At 30.2% G+C, this 5,058-nt stretch overlaps 1 long non-coding RNA gene across 1 annotated transcript; it reads left to right on the forward strand.

Moving 5' to 3' along the window:
• The first annotated feature begins 9 nt into the window (after positions 1 to 9).
• On the forward strand, positions 10 to 4,277 carry LOC136795667 (uncharacterized). Its single transcript, XR_010843297.1, has 2 exons — positions 10 to 4,065; positions 4,154 to 4,277. It is a non-coding gene; the product is annotated as an uncharacterized lncRNA (long non-coding RNA).
• Positions 4,278 to 5,058: the final 781 nt, after the last annotated feature.

Consider the following 5,058-nt stretch of genomic DNA (forward strand, 5'->3'; position numbering starts at 1 on the left):
GTTGTTTTTAAAAATTTTTTAGTGAGCAAAAACGATAGCTGTAATGTAATTAAAGCTGTAGTATATAACAATAGAACATTGATTGAGCCTACTCACCTGTTGAAGTAGTGCTTGAAAATTGTTAGCAACTTTTCCATCAAAATTTTCTTATATGGGTATTGGGTACCCAAGTTGTTGAGTAAAACCTTTTACCATAAATATAATACCATAAAAACATTTATTCTTATATTTTGTGTTGTAAAGACTTATAAATTATCCTATTGACTTATTTATCCTTTTTCGGCCTGAATATATTACCTTATTTTCATAAACCTTAAAGCGTTGTCCTTCCCTTAGAGGTCAGTCATAAAGAACAGTAGAAAGTATAATAGTTTTGTACATACATTTAAATTTCTGGACAGAAGGTGTAGGCTGAGCTATTCCAAAATTGAAAATAACAAGCATTTCTGGCGTTTAACCTCACTTTTATTATCTCATCGATTTAGTTTTTTCTAGTTACCATAGAACCTAAATACTTAAACCTATCTTCTTGTTAAAATGTATTTGAACCTCCTATATCTATATCACTGAGTTTGTTCCCTTTTCTACTGCTAATCATATATTTTGTTTTATCCGTATTTATTTTAAGACCTTGTTTCTTACTAAATTTTATCAATGTAGTATTTATTTCTATATAATTTCTTCGTCCTTGCCTTTTCATCAGCATATCCAAACACAGATATTATACCACCTAAAACCTTTTCGGTATGCATCACATTTCTAATAACATATTCTAGTGCTAAATATAGTAAGATAGGTGGTGTTTTCATATTGTAGCAGTTGTTTTGAATCTGACTGAACTTCAAACCTTTCACAGTAATGATTAACGATGTGAACTTTATTAAATGTTTCAGACATGTACATCTGTACTTGATAGTTCCAATTTTTTCTGTAATATTTGATATAATCGAAAAATTTGAATAATTTATTGAACAATTTCCGCAGAAACCGCTTATACTGATGTATAATTACATCTCTGCTAATCTGTTTATCATATTTCGTGATTTAGCTAGTTAAGAATAACACAAATATTTTGTAACATAGAGGAAGGAATGAGATTCCTCGATAGTTATTATATTATGATACCTCATAAATATGAAAAATTCAATATAATTTTTAAACTATTTGAAAAAAAAGATCAGTGCATCATTCTAGTGACATAAGGTCACAGCTCAAAATATCTTAAAAATGATGCTTTAATTAATTTTTTTAAATGGTATGAAGATTTTTTGGATACACGAGGTATGACAGATTTAATAACATATGTATTTTATTTTCTGTATAAACTTTTCACTCTCAATAAAAATTACAGTTAAGATCAAATAAGGATAAGATAAGTAAAGAAATATTAAGATCAAATAACAAAAATAAGTGTTTCTGAGGAAATTAGGAGGGATTCAGAATAAAACAACAAAGCTTCCTTTTTTTTTTTTTTTAAACAAAATATAATTTGTAAATTATATACATTTTCTCAGTAATTTGACATCAGAATTAATTTGTAGGTAATGACTAACTTATTTGGGAAAAAAGTATTTTAGTATATTCTTAAAAGTTTTAAGTATTTATTTTAAACCAAAATAAATTATCTGCAAATTTAGTACTGAAATTTTTAGTTTAATATTTTATGACTTTTTCCTTTATGAACAAAAAAAAGTGCTGATGCAATATGCTTAAATGGGGATCAGCCAAGATGAACATTTAATATAAAAAATATGCTATTTATTTTTTTTAAAATTTATTTCTGGGTTCTTGCTGAGCACTTTAGAACCATATTTTCAATGCTAATCATAGTATCTTAGGCAAGCTACTTTCATTCACACTCTGGTGTATATCAAAGGTTTTGAATAAACCCACGCTGCTGTACAATTTAGGGACAGTGGGGAGCTTTTTAACCTAAATATGTAATAGAAAAAAAAAATTGAACCGACTTTGTTGATGTTAATACTCATTATCTTCAGAATAGAATCTTTTTGAAATAGTTTGAAAGGAAAATAACAAACATAATAGATCTTAACACACCCAGATGATCAATCTCAATTCTACTATCAATCTTTGCTTACATACCTCTCTCCATTAAACCCTGCAAAAAATGAATCACCAAAATCAAACCTAAGGTCCATTTCACATTTAGGAAATCTGTAAGAAGGAGACAGATTTATATAACCCTAGCTTTTCTAAATAAGTGTCCAACTTGATAGGTACGCAATGATCTCAGTTCAATATTTATGAAAAAAGTATAAGGAGAAAAATATTAAACTTCTGAGTGATACTGATGTTTCAGCTTGAGAGGTGAAAATAAATGATTTGTGTCAAAGTTAGGTGTGGTAGGTCCTCAGTGAGATAGGGTCAAGGTTGCCAGACAACTTAATTTTGGTTGAGTTTATACAAAATGGTGTGGTTTAATGTATTCTTTTAAACTTAAAGAATTTAAAAGGGTCTGTAATTTGGATTCAGAAGGACTACCCCCCAACAGAGTGTGAAGTGAAGAATAATGTATTGTCATTTAAAAAGAAACATTTTATAAATGGATACAAATGTCTCTGTTAAAGTAAAGGATAATATTCTTATTTTTATCAGTAAGAATTTTGGTTTGATTGTCAATAAGATGGTTACTAAAATAATCAGAAACGAAATATTATTCAGGTGTTTATTGTTGGATATGTTAATGATGAACAGAATTTTGAAATTATCTTGGGTATAATACACTATTCAAATTGCATGAAGTAACTGTTGATTTTATTCTTCATTTTATATCATTCTATCATTTGATATTTTTGCAGTATGTAAGACTTGATTGGACAGGATAAGAAGGGTTCTTCTACAAACCTGGAAACATTGATTTCAATTAAACTTTTTTAGTAATAGTATATTAAAAAATATTAGACAGATTTATGAGGGTTCTTCTCAATGTGCCTTAAGAGCCGAGAAAAAAAAAGTATATATTATCGTTTTCTGACTTTGTTCTGTGTGTATTGACAGATTATTGTACACTAATTGATTTGTTTTTACGTGTAGAATAAGAAAAAATATTATGTTTTTTTTTTAAATGAGCATAAATTTTACTAAACCCAAACACTTCTGGTAATGTAGGCAAAACAAATTTTGTTAGGAGTCTAAACCATTTACTGAATTGTATGTAGATTGCTGGTATGGAGTGGAAGTTAATGCAATTTTTGTGATTTTAGAAAAAACAAAATTGAAGGTTCAGGGAAGAAAACATTTTTAAACATGAACATCATTTTTTGATTGATAAGAAAGTTCATATTTAAGTGTTGTTATGGTTTGAAAAACAAATATCGACTTTGTTTCTTCCTAAAAATTAATTAAAAATTTACCCAACTTTAGTGGGAAGGAGTAATTATAAACTAATCGTTTTCCTTGTTTGTGAGAAAAAACGAGAAAAATATTGTTGGTTGTATTTGTAAAACAATTTTTTAAAAATAAAAATAAGTCATAAGTCAGATTGGTTTTTAGTGTCCTAAAAAAACTCATAAATACAAATTTTATTCTTAATCAAAAAATATTTTACCTTACCCACTTTGCATTCATACGTAAGTATTTAAATAATGTTAAAATTGAATTTGAATTCTTCTTCCTAAAAAAAAAAAAATGATCTACCTTACTAGGAGCATCTATAGTTTTTAAAAATGATTTTGTGTACATTTAATACAATCAATAATACTTAATCTACATGTAAAACAAATTGATTGGTAACTAATAAATTCAAATCCATTTACAGCCCACTCAATAAACAATAATATAAAATATCTACAATTGTATACATTTTTTTTTTTTTGTCAGCTCCTATGGTGACAACCATTAAAGGCAAAAACCCTTGGCATATTTCTAATATTTTATGACAATATCATCAAAAATATTTTCATTGAAATTTTTCGTTCCCATGCTTCATCTTGTCAATGAAAACCGATACATTGTGAAGGGTTTAAAAAAAAAAAAAAAAACTAGAAGACCTTCCAGTGGTGGAATCATTGTTTATGTTAAAATTTCTTTTTCCCATAGACAATAGTAAGGAGTTTGGACTATATTTTAACATTATTTCATTATTAGTTACAGTTTGTTTATGCAATTTTTAACTAAATCTATTGTGTTTCAGGTTTGTACATCTATGTTCTGCCTGTAGACTTCTGGTATATTTATATTTGAATAGTCACATTGTAAATAATTTTCTGAGAATATAATTTCCTTTAATAAACATGTTTCACTTTCCTAAAACTTGATTTTGGTTCTTCTTTCTGCTCCTATAAAAAACTGAGTTATTTTGATTTTGTATTGAATAAATGCCCCATCTATTAATACAGCGAATTTCTTCTATTGTGGAAATGCAAGTTTCAAGCTTCTGCTGGTTCATTTGAGAAGAACCAGGATGCACACATCGAGTAACTCTGGTACTAACATGAGGTCAAGTTGAGCCCTCTCTACATGTTGGTGAAGGTTGGCATCAACCATGGAAATTAGCAAGTTCTTGCCTTCCAGGCAGAGTTTCTACATGGCTTCAACAATAGCATCACTGTTCCTGAACCCCCTGTAGTCCAAGTCATCAAATTAGTCTATCTTCACTGCATTCCATTCCTCATCGACCAATCACTGGCTACCCACAATCTTTCCCCTTTTCCCCCCTGTCCACTGCATACGTTCGGTAGGTCCTCCTCGTGCACATCCATCTGGGTGCCTCCTGCAGTTACCAGGCTAGTCTAGCTCTCCTAATCTCAGTCTGGGTCAGCTTCCTCCTCTTCTGGTGGCTCGCCGATGTTGGGCGTTCAAGCCCTTCCCATTGTGAAATGAGTTGGGCCATCCAACTCTAGCCACTCGCTCCAACGAAGGTCGCTGTGTAGCGAGAGAGCTCATCCATAACGACACGAGCTGACCTCTAGCCATGCTCTCTTATATGAACCTACCTCTGGCGTCTGTGTGAGATAAGCCCCAGACCACAAGTTGGTGACGGAACAGACTCTCTCACTTTTTTCCTGAGTAAAACAGCCCCCACAGCAGGAATAATAA

The sequence above is a fragment of the Halyomorpha halys genome, unplaced genomic scaffold (genome assembly GCF_000696795.3).
Source record: "Halyomorpha halys isolate HHAL.00 unplaced genomic scaffold, Hhal_1.1 Scaffold8934.1, whole genome shotgun sequence".
Classification (NCBI taxonomy): domain Eukaryota; kingdom Metazoa; phylum Arthropoda; class Insecta; order Hemiptera; family Pentatomidae; genus Halyomorpha; species Halyomorpha halys.